Raw genomic sequence first — 26497 nt, 5'->3', positions numbered from 1 at the left:
AAAAAATACATTGAGAGCACTCTTATTAAGAAACAAGGTAAATGTAGTTAACATTAACTAGAGGACCGAGAAAGCATATTGAATGGTGCAGAATTTAATATACAGCCTTTTAGAATGTGTTTAATTTCAATAAAATCTTAAACAAAGGTTATGGTAGCTGAAGTAAACAGTTAAATAAAACACAGAGGGAGAGCTGTTGCATGGAGACCTGGGAAAAAGATTTTTAATTTAAAAGATTGAGAATCTGTGGAAGGGTCTCGTTTCTTTCTTAAACTTTGCTTTGTAGCAGGTTTCTATCTCTTTATAGAGGAACAAAGTGAAATCCTTTCTTCTCTTTTAGCGAGACTGAGCCTGACACTGAGAGTACTCTAAGGTAGTTGTCAAGCTGCCAACTCTCAAGGTGGCCGATTAGGACAAAAGCCAAACTGAAAATAACAATCAAGTCATGATGCAAATACTGCAATAATGCAGGCAAAAGGCAAAGAGAAAGAAAAGTGTCGTTCTCTAATGTTTTATTTTTTCTAATGGAAAGATATCAGGCTAGAGTCAGTCAGGTAACATTTGATAAAGGTGGGAAAGCATCTCACTAAGCAGCAGTGAACAAGAAGCTCCTGTCATCTTATGGAGACCTGTGGGGCCAAGGAGAGGGAATGGGTACAAGGTAGGAGCAAACTCAGTCAAAGCAGAGGGCAAGCTCTTGGTCACTATAGTTTTCTACTCCTCTTGTCATAGGAGATTCTCAAATGGGGCGCCAGATAAGGCATACAGAAGGAGAATCCTGGGCTAGGGATGAAAATATATGTATGGACATGGCCAGTCAAGGTGGGAGTAGAGTGGGACAGTGGGGAGGGAGAAAAGAGAAAGTGATATCTTTGGCTGCTTACCCCTTTGAGACTGCAAGTCTGGTGTTGGGAAGACAGCTCTCTCCCACGAGGACTGACAAGTAAAGCCTTTGTCACTGCCTATGGTCAGGCCTGAAAGATCACACAGGATTTTGGCCCCTAGATAAGCCCCTATATACTGTAGGGGCTGCATGGCCATCCACATCCTCAATTTCGTAGAAAGGCACTCTCCATGCAGAGAGAGTTGTGGTCATGGGTGTGGTTTATTACAGTAAAATGATACACAGTAGAGTCATCAAAGGAAAAGACACATCAGACGGAATATGGAGAAATCCAGGTGCAGACTTCCAAAATTCACCCTCTCATGAGGGATGAGGGAGTGGACTTGCACAAAATGCTCTCCATTTCCAGGCAGTGAAATGCAGCAACATGTTTCCAGTGCTTCTGCTGAGGGGGACTCACTTGAAATTCAAAGTCCAGGTGTTTTTTTTGTTTGTTTTTGAGGAACTGATTACATAGGGATTGTTTTCTGCACATATATGAATGGTTATCAAAATTCCAGACCCCCAAAATAAAATCAGATTGTGTGTGTTAAATTGTGTCCTACGAAAAGACCTCTTACCTTCCTAACTGCAGGTATCTCAGATTGTGAACTTGTATTGGAATAGGGTCGTTGCAGACTAAGTTCAGTTAAGTTCAGGTGAAGTTAAGTTCAGATGAAGTGGTATTGTAGTGAAGTGGGTCTAATCTAATATGATTTGTGTCCTAAAAAGAAGAAAGATATTTGAACACAGATGGAGAGAGAAGATGACTATGTGAACAGAGGTAGGGTTTGGAGTTAAACTGCCAGGAACCAAAGAAAACCCAGGACCACCAAAAGCCAGATGAGACATGGAGGGTTCCTCCCTTCTAGGAGGAAATGGGTAATTGCCAATTCAATTTCACACTTCTAGCCTCGGGAACTGTAAGATAATACATTTCTATTGGTTTAAGCAGCATGTGTGTTATGATAGCCCCAAGACATAAATAGATTTTGCTGATGGGATTGGGGTGTTGCTACAATGAATTAAATAATGTGACAATGGCTCTGGAATTGGGTAATGGGTAAAGGCTGGGTTTTGAGGCTCTTGATTTAAAAAAGAAAATATGCATAGATGCACTTGAAGAGATTGTTGGCAGAAATAATGCTCATTAAAGAACATTCTAGTGAAAAATCAGAGATAAGTTAGGAGAACTACATAGAAATTTCTTATCATGTTAGAAAGTATTACCATAAATATGAACAGTAAGGCTACTTCTGGTGAGGTCTGAGGTGAACATGAGGAACATAATATTAGAAACTGAAGAAAAGGCAATCCTTTTTATAAAGTGACAGACGACTTTGCTGAATTATTTTGTACTATTTTGAGGAAGGTAAATTTGTAAATGATAAACTTCAATATTTAGTGAGGATATATCTGAGCAAAGTGTGGAAGATAGGGTCTTTTTTTTGTTGTTTTTTTTTTGTTTGTTTGTTTGCTGCTTATAGTAAAATGCAAGAGGAAATGTACAAGTTGAAGAATACACTGTTAAACAAAAAGGAAACAGTACTTGATGACTTGGAAACTTCTCATCCTATCCTGATAGCAGGGTATAGAAACAGGACCAAGAGTCTGCCTAGACAACCATGTGCTGAAGAAATTGAGTACATCACTGTGATGGTTAATATTAAGTCTCAACTCGATTGGATTGAATGATGCAAAGTATGGTTTCTGGGTGTGTCTGCGAGGGTGTTGCCAGAGGATATTAACGTTGTGAATCAGTGAACTGGGAGAGGAAGACCCAGCCTCAATGTGGGCGAGCACCTCCAATCTGCCGCCAGCCTGGCTAGAAGCAGCAGGTGGAAGAAAGTGGAATAAGCTGGCTTACTGAGTCTCCCAGCCTCTGTCTTTCTCCTGTGCTGGATGCCTTTTGCCCTCAAACATCCAACTCCAATTCCAGCCTTTGGACTCTTGGACTTACACCAGTGGTTTTCCATGGGTTCTCAGGCCTTTGGCCACAAACCGATGGCTGCACTGTCAGCTTCCCTACTTTTGAAGCTTTGGGACTTGGACTGAGCCGCTGCTGATTTCCTTGCTCCTTGGCTTGCAGAGGGTCTATCATGGGACCTTACTTTGTCATTGTGTTAATCAGTTATCCTCAATAAACTCCCTTTCCTATATACATATATTCTATTATTTCTGTCCCTCTGTAGAATTCTGATTAGTACAATTACTCATGTATCCAACCAAATCACTCAGCAAGATAGAAGAAAAGAGATGTGATTTTCCAGAAAGGATATATAGATCTTCTTGATTAATATTTAGATTCCCGTGAATTACTCAGGAGACTGTAAAGGTTCTTTAGGAATTATACCAGCAGAAACATTCCCAGCTTGTGAAGCAGGGTATTTGCCTGACCCCTTTGCTGGACTCACAACAGCAGTGTCTTGTTTACTCAGCCTGCTGCTCTCAACCCTTGATGGGAGAGAACACACAAGCAAATGAGGCAGGAACTGGAGTACATGAACACTGGAACTAGCTGCCCATTTTGGTGCCTGTGGGATCAAACTCTACTCATTCGGACTGCTGCATTCCACCCCTTGCAGGAGGGAGCATGCAGGTGAGTGGGTGCAGGAGCCCGAGCGAGCACTTTTGGGCACTGACAGGAGCAAACTCCATGCAGGCCCTGTTCAGGCAGCGTGCCTGTGACTCCCAAAGCCCCAGAGGGTGTGTTACAGTACTCTTTTAGCTCTGCCATCCATGAACGGTTTAAGTGTTAACATCTCAGTGGGTCCTTTGCATCTATGCTCATGACTACCAAGCTCTTGTCTGATGTCCAGGAAAAATGAGACTGCTCAAACGAATTGAATAATGGTAAATGTGGGAGATTTTATTGCCAATGAAAGTGATTCTCAGCTGGAAGGGGAGCTGAAAAGGGGATGGGGCAGAAAGGTAATCTTTCCCTGAAGCCCAGCCTTCTCTAGCTGGATCCTTCTCCAAAGTTATGCTGTCAAGCTGTCCCTCTGAAGTCAAGCTGCTTTTCTCCAATGTCCAACCGTAGTCCCTACATCCAGCTGCTTTTCTTCTTTACTGACTGAGTCTGGGGTCTTTATAAACACAGGATGAGGTGAGACAGGGCCATGAGTGGTTTAGGAAAAGGCAACATTCAAGCAGGAAAACAGGGATATAAGTTCTCACTTTGGGCTGCAGTTTCAGGCTTTTCAGCTTGAGGGTGGGGTTTTCACCAAGGACCCATCTCTTTTCTGCCTAAAATTCATCTGGCTCCTGTCCCTATCATTTGGACTGAGGGTGATAGAGATGGGATGAAATTAATGAAGAATGATTCTGATGGCAGGGCCATGGATGCAGAAGCCTGAACTGATAGAACATCCTTGGGCAGGAGGCTACAGTTGCCTCTCAGGTGGCCCAAGAGGGACAAGGGGACAAAGCACTGGGCCACAGAGGCTTAGTCTGAAGCCTTGGAATTTAATGAAGTTTGCCCTGCTGGTTTTTGGACTTGCTTGGGACGTGAGACCCCTTTTTCTTCTATTTTTCAATTATGAAATGGGAAGGTCCATCCTATGACTTTGCCACCATTGCATTGTGTAAGCATATTACTTGTTTTCTGATTACACAGACCCACAGCTTTAAAAGATTGTTGCTGCAGGATAAACCATAACCAAAGTCTCACCTATAACTGATTTAGATGATTCGATGATAAGATTTGGGACTTTTTTAGCTGATTATACGTAAGTGATATTTGGACTTAGAGTTGATGCTGGAGTGGGTTAAAACTTTTGGGGATGTCAAGATGGGGTGAACATATTTTCCATGTGGGAAGGACATGAATTTTGTGGGGCCAGAGAGCGGACTGTTATGGATTAAATTATGTTCCCATAAAAGATATATTGAAACCCTAAGATTAAAATACACTCATGTACAAGCAGAAAGTCTGGCACAATTACTCTCTGCAAAATTGTTGTTTATAAATTTTAAAATATTTGACTACCAGGCATAGTAAGTGACAAAGCAGAATTTGTTTTCTAATATGAATCTAATTGGTACAGAAAATTGTTCATGTCATTCTGTTTATAAAATATTTTCCTCCCACAATAATCAGTGATTATAATAAGGTAATATCATTAATTAAGATGATTTATTGAAATAAATATAATTTATTAAAATATTAACATAGTTTATTAATATAACTATTAATATAACTAACATTATTTGTTAACATAACTATTAATTTTGATCATCACAGCAAATATACATTAGTTGAAATTTTAAAACAATTATAATTAGAAGGACAGTTTTACTCAAAACCACTGAGATGTTTCTGGCATGTGTTCCATCTGCAAAAATTATAATTCAAACAAATCTGCAAAGGTGGGTATAGGCAGAAACCAAAGCCTTAAAGTCTATTTGAATATTTAGCAATGGAGTTCATCCAGTTACCTCCTTGAAATGGATGTGAATGTATTTTTACTATTGTCCATTTTATGGATGGCCAAAATTCTCTGCCAAATGGCAACTATATTAATAGAGAAAATGAAACAAAATAAATCAAACAAACAAACAAAAACAACAATCACCATTCTAGGCTTTGTATTTTCAACTTAGGCTGTTATCAACACCTTTATCCAGAGATAGAAATACCCATTTTACAGAGAGATTTCAGTCCAATAGCTGTTCATGATACTGCTCAGTATCCAGAACTCTATTACATTCACCATACTCTATCAAACATGGAAAATAAAATGATAAACAAAGGTTGAAAAATTACTTGAAGGGTTAACTGTCATGACCTAGATATTATCCTTTGCTGCCTTGGCTATCAGAAATTCACTTCCTGGAAATCAAAGGTTATCATTCTATAAGCCGTTAGCCAGTGAGGCTAACATTTACACCTCCAGTAACCGATTGTCATCTCAGGTTTATTGCAATATACAAAACAAAAAGTTTGTAACCAACAGACCCAGGCAGTTTTACCAAAGGAAAACCACAGAAACAACATTGGAAGCAACCTACAAATGCTCTTGAACCTAACTGTAATTAACTATATTAGTTACTACTAATTTCATATTTATGTCTAAAAGCACAGATTTCTGCATTTACCTTTTGAAATTCATAAAGCATCACACTCCCATGACTTCAGTGTACTAAATGGAGATATAAAACTGAGACTCTTATAATTCTTTAGAAGCAGACAGCATTATAAAGAATTCAGTGTTTCCAAGAAACTTGGATCAAATATCAGATTTTTTAGACTTCTGAGATTTCCAGACCTAGAGGCTGAATGCCAGGAGTCACTGATTATTTCATCCTTTGTTATCTCTTTCTTCTCTCTTTTCTTCCCATCCTTTTAAAATTGCCATCTTTAGTCATTTTCTAAATATTATAATACATTTTTAATTACCAAAAATGAAAAAAAGAGACATTTATCCTTGTTTCCATTGTTTTTGTTTCTAAAAGCTAATCCTTGTTAATAAGATAAAACAGAAAGATAAGTAAACTTGGAAACTGGCCACTGTGCCACTTTGCAAATTGAGAAGTTGAGATGGAAGGTTTTTTTCAGGCTAGAGTTAAAAAAAGTCAGTGTTGGTGAAGAGAATACATCAAGGCCTATTAATAATCTACTTCTTGTGTTTCTTGACATTACAGTTCTACATTGTATCTTGTCTAGAGTCAAAGTGCTTCTATATAGCCACTACCTAACGAATGAATTTACCAGAAAACAAAACAAAGTAAAGCAAAAGTCACCAGAAACTGATGATCCACCTGAAACTCAAGGATTTCCTATAATCATGGACCTATTTTGATTTGGAAACCTGGATAAAGATGATAATTTGAACTCTTGACATTAGGCATGGTGATATTTTCACAGAGGTGAATTCTGGTAAAGAGCAATGAATGTAAAACACCCTGAAAGACTAAAAATATTTCACTGTGACCCTTGAAAAATTGTCTCCAACTCTTCCTCCTCACCAAAACTTTGCGAAACCTAAGTTGATCAACCAATAGCTGATACACTGCTATTGTATCATTTTTCTACTCTAACATCCTGCTGTGTAATTAATGTAACATGTATCCAAAGTTTACCAGAAAATTTCCTTAGTGAACATTATTGGAAGAAAACTAAATGTTGACTTATTTTCTATCTGTCACATAATAAAATTAAGCATACTTCTCTCATTAACATTCATTTCAAAATTTTTTCTCATTTTGCAACATTTTAACATAAGCTTGAGCAAATGATTTAACTTGTTTTTCTTCTTCCACAATATGTAATGGACATTTAAGTTGGTCACCAGGAAACAAATATTTAAATGAACAAGAAACAAGAATGTGATGTATACAACAAGCAAACATATCATTGCCAATTTTCCAAAGAAGATACTCTAATAATAAGTAAGTCCAAAGAGCACTGTCTGTTTCTTTAAGTTTAACAGGGTAATCAAACATATGTACACTTAAGCAAAAGTAAGAGAGTTCATTGAGTCATTTGAGGTTTACCATACCTAACTTGTGTCAGGAGTTTGGGTTTGGTTGGTGTAAGGGTGGCAAAATATATACTTGTATTAATTTATTTACAGATCAAAACAATGAGAAAATATAATGGTAGATAAAATACTAATAGAAAAATATAGTGATGTTAAGGATTATAAATTTTATCTCATAGTCAGTTGAACACACTAAGCTTTTTTAAGGGATAAAACTTAACTAACTTCTGTTATAGATATAATTTTAGAAAGAATGTAAATGATGGTTTGGAAATATATTGGAAGAAGACAGTTTAAGGAATGATGAGGGGCACACACTTAGGGTAGTGTTTCAATGAACTGAAAGTTTCTTTTACTCTAAATGTGGGAGCTAATAAAAGTCAGAAAACAAGTTCCCCAGAATCATGGATAGAAATAGTCCATTTCCTTTACAAGACAGCTTACTTCTGTTAAGAAATACAATGAAGTTCTCATTTCAGAGAGTATTTGTTGGGTTTCTTGGGTAAAATGCAATTCCAGCCCTCATCCTCACACTATGTAGACTTTTTTTTTTTTTTTTTGAGACGGAGTCTTGCTCTGTCGCCCAGGCTGGAGTGCAATGGCCGGATCTCAGCTCACTGCAACCTCCGCCTCCCGGGTTCACGCCATTCTCCTGCCTCAGCCTCCCGAGCAGCTGGGACTACAGGCGCCCGCCACCTCGCCCGGCTAGTTTTTTGTATTTTTCAGTAGAGACGGGGTTTCACCGTGTTAGCCAGGATGGTCTCGATCTCCTGACCTCGTGATCCGCCCGTCTCGGCCTCCCAAAGTGCTGGGATTACAGGCTTGAGCCACCGCGCCCGGCCACACTATGTAGACTTATAGAGGGGTTTTTTCAGAACATGTCAAGGAATCAGAAGTGAATTTTGGCTTTGGGCAATTCTTTACTACATATCCAACTGGAAAACTGGAAAATGTATTTCTATTTTAGCACTTATTGTCACTTCTTTCTCCCAAATTTCTACTCTGTTTAGTCGCCCTCTTTAGGTTCACCATGGCCTTCCACTACTGCTTCATTGACTGAGGTCCATCAGTCTTCAGCAATGCCTGTTTAGCGAGCGTCTGTGGCTTAAAACTGTTCCTCCTCTTTTTTTCTTCTTTCTATTGAAACAGATCCTACTTGTGATTTATTTCCTGGGTGTTATACATGACTTAAGATAGAATATGGAATATAGTTTGTCTGAAAAAAATCTGTTTTATTTGTTAATGTACTAGCTTTTAGAAAATACTTAAGTCTAACTTCAAAGCACTACTTCTTAATCATGTGTAGGTTATGCATGCAACAGTCAGCTTTAGTTTTTGTTCTAGGATTACACATGCTACCTTTGAGATCAGAGTCAGTGAGTGGCTAATATACCTGAGTTGGTTTCATCATTTATAAAATGGGAAAGATATGATATGTGTGTATTCATGTGCTTTATGTAAATGTGGTTATAGATGCTAAAGTAATGTTTAAATGATTTACTATGTATTTTAATATGTCTATCATGCTCACTTAAAGAAAGCATTAGAACTAAGATATGAAAGTACTATGATCTCTAAATGGAGAAAAATCCATGTGTTCAGCTTTGAGGAATTTTTTTTATTATATCCTATATTGGAATTAGAAACAAGAGATTACTCATATTAAGAAAAGAATAAGTGTATTAACATTTGTTCAAACTACTCTTTAAATACAAATTTTTAATTTGGATTTGGAGGGTTTTTTAAATTTAGGGTATATTCTATCTTCATATGCATAACATTTTTACAATATCAATTTTATACATATGCAGCCACCATCTGTATTTTTCTCAGTTCTCAAAATATTACTGACATATGTTTCAAAGTCACTATCTTCATGACTACTTGAAAATACATTCTGCTTCTTTCTGCCTTTAGTTATTGTTTTACACACAAAACACCCACTGAAAAATTGAGGTCTTAGTGCTCTGCACTGATTCTCTATGAATTTCATCCTGTAATACTGTCTTTATAGGTAAGCCAGGCACAGTGGCTCACACCTGTAATCCCAGCACTTTGAGAAGCCTAGGCTGGCGAATCACCTGAGGTAGGGAGTTTGAAACCAGCCTGATCAACATGGAGAAACCCCATCTCTACTAAACATACAAAAAAAAAAAAAAAAATTAACCGGGCATGGTAGTGCATGCCTGTAATGCCAGCTACTAGGGAGACTGAGGCAGGAGAATTGCTTGAACCTGGGAGGCAGAGGTTGCGGTGAGCCAAGACCACACCATTGCACTCCAACCTGGGCAACAAGAGTGAAACTCCGTCTCAAAATAAATAAATAAATAAAAATAAATAAATTGTAGTTAAAACACATGATAAAAATGCTAACAGCAATGAGCCATTAATTTATTCAAGAAGGATCATACTTAAACAGAATAATAAAAGGAAAACATTATTAACCTGGATCACATTATTTAAATGAAGTTTTATACACATAAAAAAGAACATAACATGTCCATGCATTGTTTAATGAATAATCATAATGTGAACACCTGTTTAAATACTGCCCTGATCAAGAAATAACAAAGTATCACCTGTAACTTATAGTCCTTTCCCACATCTCATGTTTTCCCCAGTCACAAGCTTCTCTATTGTAATCATCACTATACTGACTTCCATGATATTTGTTTTCTTACTATTTTGTATTTTTATGTACACATTTGTAAACACTATAATTTAGTTTTGTCTGATATTGAACATTACACATATAGAAAGTCTTTTTTCAGGGGAAGAAGCCAAGATAGCTGACTAGAAGCAGCTGCCGCTGGCAGCTCCCATTGAGAAGAACAAAAATGGCAAGTGAATCCTGTACCTCCAGCCAAGGTATCCAGGTTCTAGGCACTTGGAGCAACCCAAGAAAGACAAGGAAAAATAGGGTAGAGCGAAAGCCCACCAGGGAGTGACATGGGGCAAGGGGAGCTACCACCACCAACCAAGAGAGGCAGTGAGTGATTGTGCCACCCTGCCCAGGAAACCATGTTTTCTCCACACATCTGTGCAACCTGTGAATCAGTAGATTCCCTTGTGAGCCCAAGCCACCAGGGCCATGGATCCCAAGTGCAGAGCTGTGAGACTTGGCAGCTGCTCAGGTTGCAACCAGTAGCAGAAGACTGGAGACTGTCTAAGATGACCATGTTCCTGGGAGGAGAAGCAGCTGCCATCACTGTGGCTCCAGTTGGCCATTTTCCCCTGCCAGTGCTGGGGAGACAAGGCAGTATGGACAGGGAGGGATTTCTCTTAGTGCAGCACAGTGGCTGTGGCAGAGTATGGCCAGACTGCTTCTTAGATGTGACCTAGATCTATTCCCCCTCACAGAGCGGGGCTGGAGCAACTCCAGTGAGGGGTTTATGGACAGAACTCTTAACTCCCTGGGACAGAGCCCCACTACTCAGCAAACTTAGTCTTAGTCTTTCCTGCCTGTTGGCCCTAAAGAGACCAGGCAGTCCAGATGAGTGGGATTCCCCACAGTTCAGTGCACATGCTCCACCAAGGGGCAGTCAGAGTACTTTGTTAAGTGGGTCCCTGAGGCTGTGCCTCTTAACTAGGTGAGACCCTTCCAACAGGGGTTGCCAAACACCTTGTACAGGAGCATTTCCACCAGTATCTGGCCAGGGCCTCTCTGGGATGGAGCTCACAGAAGAACGAGCAGGCAGACATCTTTGCTGTTCTGCAGCCTCCTCTGGTGACACCTCCAGCTGCAATAGAAACCCAGGCAAATAGGGTCTGGAGTGGACCCCAGCAAACTGCAGCATCCTTACAGAAGAAGGTCCTAACTGTTAAAAGAAAAACCAACAGAAAGCAACAACAAAGACCCTACATCATACCCACCCAAATGTCAACAGCTTCAAAGATTGAAGCTCACAAAGATGAGAAAGAATCAGCACAAAAATGGTGAAAACTCAAAAAGCCAGGGTGCCTCTCCTCCAAATGATTGCAACACCTCTCTAGCAAGGGCATAGAACTGAGCTGAGGCTGAGATGGATTAAGTAACAGCAGTAGGTTTCAGAAGGTGAGTAATAATGAACTCCACTGATCCAATGCAAAGAAACTAAGAATCATGATAAAACCTTACAGGAGTGGTTAACCAGAATAACTAATTTGGAGAGGAATACAAATAACCTGATGGAGCTGAAAAACACAACACAAGAGCTTAACAATGCAACCACAAGTATCAATAGCTGAATAGCCCAAACAGAGAAAGAAATCTGAGAGCTTGAAGCTATCTTGCTGAAATATAAGACAGACAGATAAGATTGGAGAAAAAACAAAACAAAAAAACGAATGAACAAAACCTCTGATAACTATGGGATTATGCAAAAACAAAAACAAAAACAAAAAACAAAGCTACAACTGATGAGGGGCATCCAAAATAGATGGGGAGCATGGAGTCAAGTTGGAAAACATACTTCAGGATATTATCCAGGAGAACTTCTACACTCTAGCAAGACAGGCAAACATTCAAATTCAGGAAATTCAGAGAACCCCAGTAAAATACTCTATGAGAAGATCAACCCAAAGACACATTATTATCAGATTCTCTAAAGTCGAGATGAAGGAAAAAAATATTAAGGGCAGCTATGGAGAAAGGCCAGGTCACCTACAAAGGGAAGCCCATCAGACTAACAGCGGATCTCTCAGCAGAGGCCCTTCAATCCAGAAGAGATTGGGGACCAATATTCAGCATTCTTAAAGAAAATAATTTCCAACCTAGAATTTCATATTTGCAAAACTACACTTCATAAGCAAAGGAGAAATACATTTTTTTCAGATAAGCAAATGTTGAGAGAATTCATTACCACCAGGCCTGCCTTGCAAGAGCTCCTGAAAGAAGCATTAAAATGGAAAGAAAAAACTTACCAGCCACCACAAAAACACACTGAAGTATACAGACCAATGACACTATGAAGCAACGACATTAACAAGTCTGCAAAATAACCAGCTAACATCCTGATGACAGGATCAAATTCACACACAATATCACCCTTAAATGTAAATGGGCTAAATGTCCCCATCAAAACACAGAACAGGGCCAGGCGAGGTGGCTCATGCCTGTAATCTCAGCACATTGGGAGACTGAGGAGGGTGGATCATGAAGTCAGGAGATCGAGACCATTCTGGCCAATATGGTGAAATCCCATCTCTATTAAAAAATATATATATATATATAAAATTAGCTGGGTGAGGTGGCGCATGCCTGTAGTCCCAGCTACTCAGGAGGCTGAGGGAGGGGAATTGCTTGAATTCCAGAGGTGGAGGTTTCAGTGAGCCGAGATCACGCCATTGCACTGCAGCCTGGTGACAGAGTAAGGCTCCATCTCAAGGGGAAAAAAAAAAAGATAAGACACAGGACAGCAAGCTGGATAACGAATCAAGACCCATTGGTATGCTGTATTAAAGAGACCCATCTCATGTGCAAAGACACACATAGGCTTAAAATAAAGGGATGGAGGAAAATTTACTAAGCAAATGGAAAGCAGGGGTTGCAATCAACGTTTATGACAACAGACTTTAAATCAACTAAGATCAAAAAATACAAAGAAGGCCATTACATAATGGTAAAATTCAGTTCAACAAGAAGAGCTAGCTATCCTAAATATGCACCTAATACAGGAGCACCCAGATTCATGAAAGAAGTTCTTAGAGACCTACGAAGAAACTTAGACTTCCACATAATAATATTGGGAGACTTTAACGCCCCACTGTCAATATTATATAGATTATCAAGACAGAAAATTAACAAAGATATTAAGGATCTGATCTCAGCTGTGGATCAAGTGGACCTGATAGATATTTACAAAACTGTCCACCCAAAAACAACAGGATATAAATTCTTATTGGTGCCACATGGTATTTACTCCAAACTGATCACATAATTGGAAGTAATACGCTCTTCAACAAAAACAAAAGAACTGAAATCATAGCAAACAGTCTCTCAGACCACAGCACAATAAAATTAGAACTCAAGATTAAGAAACTCACTCAAAACCACACAACTACATGGAAATTGAACAACCTGCTTCTGAAGAACTCCTGGGTAAATAATGAAATTAAGGCAGAAATCAATAAGTTCTTTGAAACTAATGAGAATGAAGAGACAATGTGCCAGAATCTCTGGGACACAGCTAACGTCATGTTAAGAGGGAAATTTATAACAGTAAATGTACACATCTAAAAGGTAGGAAGATCACAAATCAACATCCTAACATCTCAACTAAAAGAACTAGAAAACCAAGAGCAAAAAAATCCCCAGAGCTAGCAAAAGACAAGAAATAACCAAGATCAGAGCAGAACTGAAGGAGATTAAAGACATGAAAAACCCTTAAATAAATCAACATATCCAGAGCTGTTTTTTGAAAAAAATAATAAAATAAATAGACTACTAGCTGGACAAATAAAGAAGAAAAGAGAGAAGAATCAAATAGACAATTAAAAATGATAAAGGGGATATCACCACTTACCTCACTGATACACAAACAACCATCAGAGAATACTATGAACACCAAAAATAGACTAGAAAATCTAGAAGCAATGGATAAATTCCTGACACATACACCTTCCCAAGACTGAACCAGAAAGAAGGTGAATCCCTGAATAGACCAATAATGAATTCTGAAATCGAGGCAGTAATAAATAGCCTACCAATCAACCAAAAAAAAAAAAAAAATCCCAGAATCAGAAGGATTTACAGATTAATTCTACTAGAGGTACAAAGAGTAGCTAGTACCATTTCTTCTGAAACTATTCCAATCAATTTAAAAGGAGGGATTCCTCCCTAACTCATATTATGAGGCCAGCATCATCCCGATGCCAAAATCTGAAAGAGATACAACAAAAAAAGAAAACTTCAGGCCACAAACTCTCATGAATATCGATGTAAAAATCCTCAATTAAATACTGGCAAACTGAAGCCAGCAGTGTATCCAAAAGCTTATCCACCACAATCAAGTTGGCTTCATCCCCAGGTTGCAAGGTTGCTTCAATATTTGCAAGTCAATAAAGGTAATTCATTACATAAACAGAACTGAAGACAAAACCACAATTATCTCAATAGACATACAAAAAGCCTTCAATAAAATTCAACATACTTTCATGTGAAAAACTCTTAATAAAGTAGGTACTGAAGCAACACAGCCTTAAAATAATAAGAGCCATATATGACAAACCTACAGTCAATAACATACTAAATGGGCAAAAGCTGGAAAACATTCGGCTTGAAAACTGGCACAAGGATGCCCTCTCTGACCACTCCTATTCAACATAGTATCAGAAGTACTGACTGGGGCAATCAGGCAAGAGAAAGAAAGAAAGGACATTCAAATAGGAAGAGAGGAAGCCAAATTGTCTTTGTTTGCAGATGACATGATCGTATATTTAGAAAACCCCATTGTCTCAGCCCAAAAGTTTTGTAAGCTGATAAGCACCTTCAGCAAAGTTTCAGAATACAAAATCGATGTTCAAAAATCACAAGCATTCCTATACACCAACAACAGAGAAGCAGAGAACCAAATCATGAATTAACTCCTATTCACAATTGCTACAAAGAGAATAAAATACCTAGGAATACAGCTAACAAGGGAAGTGAAGGACCTCTTCAAGGGGAGCTACAAACCACTGCCCAAGGACATCAGGAAGGACACAGACAAATGGGAAAACATTCCATCCTCATGTATAGAAATAATCAATATTATGAAAATGGCCATATTGCCCAAAGTAATTTATAGATTCAATGCTATTACCATGAAACTACTATTGACATTCTTCACAGAATTCAGAAATCTATCTAAAAATTCATATGGAACCAAAAAAGAGCCCAAATAGCCAAGACAATCTTAAGCACAAAGAACAAAGCTGAAGGCATCAGACTACTGGACTTCAAACTATAATACAAGACTACAGTAACCAAAACAGCATGGTATTGGTACAAAACAGACACATAGACCAATGGAACAGAATAGAGAACTCATAAATAAGACCACACATCTCAGCCATCTGATCTTTGACGAAAACAAGCAATGGAGGAAGGATTCTCTATATGATTAATGGTGCTGGGAGAACTAGCTAGCCACATGCAGAAAATTGAAACTATACTCTTTCCTTACAACTTAAACAAAAATTAACTCAAGATGGATTAAAGACTTAAATGTAAGACTCAAAACTATAAAAATCCTAGAAGAAAATCTAGGCAATACCATTCAGGTCATAGGCATAGGCAAAGATTTCATGATGAAAATGTCAATAGGAATTGCAACAAAAGCAAAACTTGACAAATATGATCTATTTTAACTAAAGAGCTTCTGTACATCAAAAGAAACTATCATCAGAGTGAACAGACAACCTACAGAATGGGAGAAAATTTTTGCAATCTGTCCATGTGGCAAAGATCGAACATCCACAATCTACAAGGAACTTAAATTTACAAGAAAAAACTAACAAGCCCAATAAAAAGTGGGCAAAGGACATAAACAGACACTTCTTAAAACAAGACATTTATGTGACCAACAGAAATTTTTTTAAAAAAGCTCAACATCACTGATCATTAGAGAAATGTAAATCAAAACCACAAAGAGGTACCATCTCACCCCAGTTAAGAATGGGGATTATTGACTGGGTGCAGTGGCTCAAGCACTGTGGGAGGTTGAGGTGAGTGAATCACCTGAGTTTGGGAGTTTGAGACCAGCCTGACCAACATGGAGAAATCCCATCTCTAATAAAAATACAAAATTAGCTGGGTGTGCTGGCACATGCCTGTAATCCCAGCTACTCGGGAGGCTGAGGCAGGAGAACACTTGAACCCAGGAGGCAGAGCTTGTGGTGAGCCGAGATCATGCCATTGCACTCCAGCCTGGGCAACAAGAGTGAAACTCTGTCTCAAAAAAAAAAAAAAAAAGAATGGTGATTATTAAAAAGTTAAGAAACAACAGATATTGGTGAGGCTGTGGAGAAATAGGAACAATATTACACCGTTGGTGGGAATTTAAATTAGTTCAACCATTGTGGAAGACAGTGCGGTGATTCCTCAAAGACCTAAAACCAGAAATATCATTTGACTCAGCAGTCCCATTACTGGGTATACCCAGTATGGGTATACAAAGGAATAAAAATCATTCTATTTCTATATAATCATTCTATTATAAAGATACATACACATATATGTTCAATGCAGCACTCTTCACAATAGCAAAGACATGGGATCAACCCAAATACCCATCAATGATAGACTAGAAAAAGAAAATGTGGTATATATACACCATGGAATACCATGCAGCCATAAAAAGGAACAAGACCATGTCCTTTGCAGGGACATGGATGGAGCTGGAATCCATTATCCTCAGTAAACTAATGCAGGAACAGAAAACCAAATACCACATCTTCTCATGTATAAGTGGTAGCTGAACAATGTGAACACATAGACACAGGGTGGGGAACAACACACAATAGAGTCTGTCAGAGTGGATGAGGGGAGAGAGAGCATCAGAAAAAATATCTAATGCATGCTGGGCTTAATACCTAGGTGATGGGTTGATAGGTGCAGCAAAACACCATGGCACACATTTACCTATATAACAAAACTTGCACACCCTACACATGTACCCCAAAACTTAAAATAAAAAAGTCTTTCTTTTTTTGTTCTTTCACCTAGCAATGTGTTTTTAATCTTTTCTTGTTGTTTTCTGTAACTGTAGTTTATTTACATTAAAATATAGTATTTTGTTTTTGCTTTAATGGTCTTGATTTTTATGAATTTACCATAGTTCATTTGTTTGTTTTACTAATTTATTCTGTTATTGAGAATCCTCCACGTTTCTCATCTTGTTCTTTAAGGTGTGTTGATTAAAATTGTCCTTGCTTATTTCCATATAAATTTAGAACCAGTTTAACAACTTTCACTCATATACCCAGAAAATGTTATTTAGATTAGAAATGCTTTTTAAAAAATTTACTTTTGCCTTATGCTTTTATCTCCGAGGCTGGAAATGCTTTGAATCTATAAATAATCTGAGGAGAATGAGATATTTATAGAATTGTCTTTTATTTCATGTAACATGTCATACATCATCATCTATTTAGATCAGGTAAAGTCACAGGGTCTAGAGTTGTTCATTATTGTCTTTGCACACTTTTGATTATTCATTTATCTCTTGTAATAATTTTAGAATTTTAAGATTTTATAATATATATTTTTTTTGTTGCTACATATTTGTAGGTATTTCTCTATTAGACCTATTTTTTTTTTTTTTTTTTTTTGAGATGGAGTCTCACTTTTTCACCCAGGCTGGAGTGCAGTGGTGTAATCATGGCTCATGGCTCACTGTAACCTCTGCCTCCCAGGTTCAAGAGATTCTTCTGCCTCAGCCTTGGACTACAGGCGCACACCACCGTGCCTCACTAATCTTTTTTTTTTTATTTTTATTTTTAGTAGATACGGGGTTTCACCATGTTGGCCAGGCTGGTCTCGAACTCCCGATCTCGTGATCTGCCTCCTCAGCCTCCCAAAGTGCTGGGATTACAGGCGTGAGCCACTGTGCCCAGCCAAATTTTGAGGTATAGATCTGTCCATTTATCCTCTTGTGTTTTTATGTTTTTAGGATTCTTAGCAACATTTTCTGTTTGTTTGTTGTTTTTCTTGATCAGAAGTACCCAGGATTTATGAGATTTGTGATTTCAAAATGATCAATATTGACTTTGTTTATATGTTTCATGTTTCAATTTTATTAATAAATGCTTTTATCATTTTAAATTTTGTTGTACAGTAGTTTATTTTTCTGTTCTTTCATTGTGTTTCTTAAGATAAATATTTATCTCATTAAATTTTAGACTTTTTTCTCATTTATGATTTTCTAACTCTAGGTTTAACTGTATTCTATATCCTTTTATATATTTTGTGATTGCCATTTTTGCCTAATATTTTTCCATTTTCTCTGATATTAATACATTTATGCCATCTTTATTTTGGTTAATTTTTATGTACTATACTTCTTCCGTATTCCTAGTTTTTAACCTTTTGTATTCTTAAATATTTTGTGTGTCTCTTATTGAAAAACAAACATTTCCATCTAGTCTAACAATCAACACATTTTAACTGGAATGTTTATTCTATGACGATATGATATAGGAACTCATATATTTACCAATGTGAGACCACTTTTAAATTCACTAGGACTAAAATGCTGTATTGCTTTATTCATTTTTTGTTCCACCTTCTTGATATTCTATAATTTCTTCTTTTTCCTACATTCTCCTTCCCATTTTAACTGAGTAGTATTTATTATGTTTTATGTTACCCTCCTCCCATTTAGACATGCTTTCAAAAATTATTTCAATGATTATTCTAACCAGAATAAGATATCAAAGATTGAAGTAATGTAATATGAGTGACTTAGGATATTGTATTTTCATGTATCTTATTCTAATAGAATTACATGTTTCTGGTATGTTTTATACTTTTATATTTTTAACCACATAAAGCCTTATTATTAAAGTTCTATACAGCAGCAGTCGCAGCAGTCCCCAACCTTTTTGCCACCAGGGACCAGTTTCATGGAAGAAAATTTTCCATGCACCAGCAGGGATGCTTTGGGGTAATTCAAGCATATTACATTTGTGTGCACTTTATTTCTATTATTTTTACTTTGTAATACATAATGAAATAATTATACAACTCACCATAATATAGAATCAGTGGGAATCCTGAGCTTGTTTTCCTGCAACTAAACAGTCCCATCTGGGATTGATGAGAGACAGTAGCAGATCATCAGGCATTAGATTCTCATAAGGAGTGCGCAACCTAGATCCCTTGCATGTGAGGTTCACAATAGGGTTTGTGATCCCATGAGAATCTAATAAGGGTGCTGATCTGAGAGGATGTGGAGCTCAGGCAGTAATGCGAGTGATGAGCAGCGGCTACAAATGTAGATGAAGCTTCTCTCATTTGCCACGCTGGCCACCTCCTGCTGTGCAGCCAGGTTCCTGACAGGCAACAGACTGGTATCAGTCAGTTGGCAGTTGGGGACCGCCGCTATACCAGTCAGCATTTACTTGCATTTCTCCAAATAATACTAATATTCTCTTCTCAATCTTTAGCTTTTATTTCTGCATTTTCATCTTGGATTATTTTTCTTCTTCTAAAACATCATCATTATTATTATTATTCTTTTTGGTATGACTTGTTTGTAACAAAATGCTACCTGGAAGGATAATTGCCAGCCCTGAGAGTGGTTATTCCTGTGATGAAATAATCTAATTAGAAAAGATGGTTCAAAATTTATCCCTTAATTACTTTATCTCAAGTTATGAATTGCACCAGTTAGGTCTTTGAAAGTATTCATTTTGACTTCAAATCACTGACCAGGGTTTTTGTTTTGTTTTGTTTTGTCTTTTCAAACGAAGTCTCACATTGTCACCCAGGCTGGAGTGCAGTGGTGTGATCTCAGCCCACTGCAATCTCTTTCTCCCAGGTTCAAAGGATTATCCTGCCTCAGTCTCCCAGGTAGCTGGGATTACAAATACCAAACCAGTGTGTAGAACCGAAGAAATCTTAGATAATTTAAAAGACAATGGTCACTGCTTTGAATTAATTTTTGTTCTGAAAGAGTAAAAGGTAGAACCGGCTCTCAAAAGAAGTAAGCAAACAATGTAATCCTGAAGAATTAGGTGAAATAAATAGAAATAATAAGGAAAATAAACAAATAAACAAAAACCCTGAAAAGGCAGATCTAAGAGACACAGTGTGTGAATAAAAGGAATTCCACAAAAGAGATAAGGATAATTGAGTAACACTTCGCACAAGGATTTTAACTGGCAGCTGAATGGATTAACCCAGTCTGTGGCAAATTTAATAAAAATTAAATGCAAATATATACATTTGTCCTTTGAAATTCCCAATATAGAGAAAAATAGGAAAAAAAGTATTTCCAAACTCTGTGTGTATGTGTGTGTGCGCGCGAGTGTGTGTGCGCCACGCGCGCGCGTGTTGGAGTGGAAAGAAAAGCAGCCTTCTCTAATCAACGTAGACATTTGTAATCAAGGACGAGAGAAGGCAGTGGAACAATGTTTAAAGATAAATGTAATAGACTTTTGAGTGATCATACAAATTAAAGTCTAAAATGTACAGATTCATAGCATAGTTTAACACTCGTTTCTGATCTAAGGACGATGCTTGTAATATGCTGAACAAAAGACAATTGAAAGAGAGAAGACATTCCAGAGAGGAAAAACCAAAAACTTCCTGAAGCAGGAAACAATAGTGAGTACTGATTGTAGATGACTTTTTCTGTTAATGAGAATACACACACACATAGAAACACACACATCGGGGCACACACACGTTATTCTTGATACAACATAAGAGAATTTTTTTTGATTAACCTAAAATTAATTAAGCCTTAAAAATTATGACGATACGGCCGGACACAGTGGTTCACGCCTGTAATCTTAGCACTTTGGTAGGCTGAGGCAGACGGATCACGAGGTCAAGAGATCGAGACCACCCTGGCCAACATGGTGAAACCCTGTCTCTACTAAAAATACAAATATTAGCCGGGCGTGGCGGCACGCTCCTGTAGTCCCAGCGACTCAGGACGCTGAGGCAGAATAATCGCTTGAACTCAGGAGGCGGAGGTTTCAGTGAGCCGAGATCCTGCTACCGCAGTCCAGCCTGGTAACAGAGCAAGACTCTGTCTAAAAAAAAAAAAAAAAAACTATGATAACACAAGCTAGAATTTTATTACTAGTTAGAGTATAGGGAGAAAAAAAAATCTAAACTCTCTGGCCCAGCAACTGCTTCATAGAAGATTCCCAATAAATTATAGCTATGAAAAAAGCAATCACAATGGAGCGCCTCTGTGTGGCAAAGACAGATATCGTCTTCTGGGTAAAGTAGGTGACTAAAGTGTATAGGAAAGACAGAGGGACCGCTCTAATTTCTTTTATCTTAGGAGCAGTGGTCTCTGTGGGTATAACCTTGTGGCTTGCCCTTGGGAATGTCTGACATTTTAGATAATTTTGACAGGGATCTTCAAATTTTATGATACCCATATTGTGTAAAATAAAGTTCTAATCCCAACCATTAAGGGCAGCAAAAATATATCAATAGGCAATGAGAAATGTAGATTTTTAAAAAATCAGTTTCAGGCTGAATATTCAGAAAGGTATTTTTATAACCTATAGATAGCTAAATGTTACATTGACCAAAGTCTTGCCTTGTATATATATATATATATATATATATATACATTTATATACACATACATAGCTTACAAATCTTACAATCATATATTTATTTAGCTTACATATCTTACAATTATATATTAAATATACTATGTATTATATAATATAATATATTATAGTACAATATATATTTGTATATAGTACTATATATGTATAGTATATAAAATATATATAATCTATACTAATATATAATTATGTATATTATATTGTATATAACTAGATATAATTATATATAACATGTATATAACATAATATAATATGTTATATATAATTATATCTAGTTATATACAGTATATTATATAATAATTATATTTATAATTTATAATAGTTATAAAAATACAAATAATTATGTATAATATATAACTAGATATAATTATATAGTATATAATATATAATATATTATATATTATTATATGTATATTACATATAATAATATATAATTGTAAGATTTGTAGGCTATGTATGTGTATATACATGTATATGCAATCACACATACTACAGGTATACCCATAAATGTAGGTTTTTAGATATGATTTATAAATTAAATATAACATATAAAACTATTGAGTTTAAATATATATATATATTTACTTACATGTATTTTAATTCTACAATAAGGGTTATTCTAAATTTAATTCTAAATTAAATTTACCTAAGGTCACACAGGTAATAAGAGGCAGGATTTGAACCCTTGCATTTGGCCCCAGAGTCCCTGCTATTAACCATTGTACTGTAATGCCCCAATTATAACAATAAAAATAATATTAAACATTTATTGAGTGGTACTTATAGGTCAAGTACTATTCTAAGGATTTTTAAAGCTTATTTAATTCTTACAACACTCTCATGAAGGAGATATTGTGATTATCAACATTTTTCAATTGGGGAAATGGGGAAATTTTGGTTATATTTAAAAATTTGTGTTATTTAAGCTTTGAATTTAGATCCAGCTAGACTCATACATATCTCTATTATATGGAACCAGATCAAGGTTACTGATTAGAGTTCTGAATAATAACGTTCCAGAATAATGTCTTATTCTTGCTGGATGTGTTACTTTTACAAAATAATATGAGCAAACACACATTATAGGATAAGTAAAATGGATAAAGAAAAGAGCAGAAAATGCAACAGTCTTTTCTATGATTCAGTTTAGAGACAGAGATTCATTAGCAAATGATCAAGCCCATATCTCCCAGTAAGTACAATTCAGATACACTGTCACTAAAAACGTTCCAGCCCTATCTTTTTATTCTCATACCTAGAAATAAGCTAAAGCCTTGAATTGCTCCCCAATGGCCACTTTAGAGAAGAGCAGAGGAATCCACTTACATACTAACAGTCTCTTGAAAAGTCAGGATGTTTAATTAATCGATTTAATCTATTCTGTGATTCCTCTGAGCCCATTTTGATTAAGGTTGAATGCAAATAAATTATTATGAAAAGAAGCTCAGCTTGTTAATGCCAAATATATAGTCAGTATTATTAGGGGAAAAGTTGAAGCTGTAAATTAAAGGTAGAATTGAAAAATGCACTGAGTGACCTTGGAAAACAACATTAATCAATCACTATGCTTAGTTTCATTGAACAAAAAAAAACCAAAATGATTCTCAAGATTGTGCTTTTGGAGATCACTAATTGACAGGAGCTGGCCATGAGATTAAACCCATTTGCCATCCTGATTATATTATTGTGTCCTTGATTTGGCACTGTTTTTAAATGTGTCACTCATTATTTACTTATATACTCAACTATTGATTCATTGTAAACTTCAAAGGTACTGAGAATTAAAAGCAATGCAAAGGTGTTTCTTTTTTTTATTTAAGTGGACCATGTAAAACAAAATCTCTTAATGTTTTTATCTGCACGGTCTCTTATCCTAAATACATTTTCCCCCATTTCAGCATGCCAAAATCCAACCACTCGTTCAAAACTCTCTTTTATAGTAGAATTTCTTAAAGCTTTTTAGGCTCCTCCTGTTTTATATCACAGTGGTAGTGCTCAACTTTAGAGCTAAAACAAACTTACTCTACTTAGTCTTTGATGATGTATTTAGATTTTCATTATGCAATATCATTTATATTTCTTCATGCATTTATTTACTTATTTGTGAAACTATATATATATATATATATATATATATATATCAGACATCAGGCTTTGAGAAAAAATTTCATAAATAACTTATATTTTTATGTATCAACCTATGTTTATTATGGTGCCTTTCAAAAATAAGATGTTTATTAATATTGACTGAATGGTATAGAAACTCTTTGAAAAGAGTAAGTTTCTCCTATTGACCCACTATGTAGCTGGACTCTGTTCAGTGAAAATGTCTTGAACAATTCCTACCTAATGAACCCAGATAATGAACAAAATTTAAGGTTCAAGAGAATTCAAGTCAAATACTCAAATAATTTGTGGCAGCAACAATAGCCTTGGTATTACAATGATTCTATAGATAATGTTACAATATAGCAAAATTCAGCCAAAAATATTACTTGAGATAGTTACTGAAATTTAGTAATTAGAAGAGTATCTGATCAGTTCTGCAAATAACTGTCATTAAAAAATACTTTCATATCAGGCCCGGCACGGTGGCTCACGCCTGTAATCCCAGCACTTTGGGAGGCCGAGGCAGGTGGATCACGAGGTCAGGAGATCGAGACCATCCTGGCTAACACGGTGAAACCCCATCTCTACTAAAAATGCAAAAAATTAGCCAGGTGTGGCGGCGGGCGCCTGTAGTCCCAGCTACTTGGGAGGCTGAGGCAGGAGAATGGCGTGAACCCAGGAGGCAGAGCTTGCATGAGCGGAGATCGTGCCACTGCCCTCCAGCCTGGGCGACTGAGTGAGACTACGTCTCAAAAAAACAAACAAACCAACCCCCCCCCAAAAAAAAACCTTTCATATCAAAGTTAAGAATTAAATTAATTACTGAGATATATGCTTTAATTGTTATGTGAATATATTCTGTCATTTTCTTTGTTCAGCCGTATGTCTATGGTTTGGTTTCTGATAAATATTCACATTTTAAATAAGATGACTCTATGAAAATTTTACATTATATTTTATTCTATGTATACGTAAAATATTAAAAGCAAAAGCAAAATTGGTTAAAAATAATAAAGTCTTCATAACTGTTATCTTCCCTATAAATATAACACTTGATACACCAATAAAATTGCATTACACATATTATTATAGACATTACTTACTTTTTCAGTAAAAGCATATATATTTCTCTGCTTTCTCAATCATTTTCATCCTACCTGACCCCATTACACACTGCAACAGACCTAAGCATAAAGGGATAAAAAAATTTGTGTTGATTTGGAAAACCTATATATCCACAAGGGGACAGAATAAGTGAGGTTTCTGTAGTTTTAAATATGTTTTCTTATTGAATTTGCACCTGCTTAAAACTCTACCAAATTATGGTACATGGACCAGTTCTATTTTCCATTTTCTTTGTGAATTAAAAGTAAAATAAATGCTCAGTTGAGCCTAGACAACAGATGGTCTGCAATAGGTATAAACATATTGTACCATATGTCTGAATGGCACTTTCAGGAAGTACTTGGCACTGCTAAAATATTTCACTTGCAATACCTATGAATACGCATATAGTACTTCAATTAAACATAGAGTGACTGATTTACTCCTTACCATTTGTGAGATGTATAGTTTGGAAATAGATTGTGTACTCCATCAGGAAAACAGCCAAGTTTCACTGAAGGACCCCTGATGAGACAGAGATAAGTAAAGACAATATACAAAGATAAGTGTGTGGAAAATTTTGTCCTTGGATAGACCATAAATAAATATGCACAAATGAAGCTTGCTGTGGTTTCCAAACTGCCTCTGGGGTAGCTAGATATCTTGAGAAGAAATCTGATTGTACCTGAAGCTCTTTATACTTTTCTCCACTGTCATTGTCCTCCTTTCTATCCAATTCCCAGACACTTTTTATTCCTCACTGCAAAATGGAAAAAATAAGGACACTTTGTAATTCACAATTTAAACACTTTAACAGAGCAAAAATTCTTGCATTTTGGAAATATTACCTTGTAGCCAGGTGCAGTGGCTCACGCCTGTAATCCCAACACTTTGGGAGGCTGAGGGAGATCACTTAAGGCCAGGAGTAAGAGACCAGCCTGGACAACATGGTTGAAATCCCGCCTCTACTGAAGATACAAAAATTAACTGGGCATAGTGATGTGTGCCTGTAATCCCAGCTACTTGGGAGGCTGAGCAAGGAGAATCACTTGAGCCCTGGAGGTGGAGGTTGCAGTGAGCTGAGATCATGCACTGCACTCCAGCCTGGGTGACAGAGCGAGTGTCTCAAAAAAAAAAAGAAGAGAAAAAAATCTTCTTTTACTCATATGTCATATTACAGCAGCCTATAATTGGTCCAGGTTTTTAACTTTGTATCTGGCAAGATACAGGTGCTATGCATATACTTTTTTAGATTCATATAGCTCATCTGTATATGCGTGTTTAATTTTGTTCTTTTAGAGGATAAATGGATGTGTAGATATGGGTTTCTTCATTTTTTTGTACTTTTCCCCTCAATGAGTTTAAACCAATTAAGTAGCTTCAGATGTCACCTCTATGCAATTATCACACATCTAAGCTGCAGATTGAAACTCCAACAAACAGGTAAAATGTATGCATGATTGTTGCTTCAGCACATCTTACTAAACCAATGAAACAACACCACGTGTTTTACTACCATGGGACCCCCATCAGACTTATTCCAATTTAGGCTTCCACGGAACAGATTCTGGATTCAGTATGTGCAGAAATCACGAGTAAAATTTCCATCATCTTTGTCACTTAACCTCTTTTCCAACTGTCC

At 36.7% G+C, this 26497-nt stretch overlaps 1 long non-coding RNA gene across 1 annotated transcript; it reads right to left on the bottom strand.

The window, feature by feature from the left end:
* Window positions 1–3754: 3754 nt before the first annotated feature.
* LOC117063405 lies at window positions 3755–25728 on the bottom strand. The gene is made up of 4 exons (XR_004428909.1): window positions 25541–25728; window positions 25306–25380; window positions 24855–24935; window positions 3755–3969 (listed from the first exon to the last, which is right to left on the bottom strand). It is a non-coding gene; the product is annotated as an uncharacterized LOC117063405 (long non-coding RNA).
* Between the last annotated feature and the right edge of the window lie 769 nt (window positions 25729–26497).

This window comes from Trachypithecus francoisi, unplaced genomic scaffold (genome assembly GCF_009764315.1).
Source record: "Trachypithecus francoisi isolate TF-2019V2 unplaced genomic scaffold, Tfra_2.0 Lachesis_group18, whole genome shotgun sequence".
Taxonomy (NCBI): domain Eukaryota; kingdom Metazoa; phylum Chordata; class Mammalia; order Primates; family Cercopithecidae; genus Trachypithecus; species Trachypithecus francoisi.
Note: the sequence above shows the minus strand (reverse complement) of the source record. Positions and strands in the feature narration are given on the sequence as shown.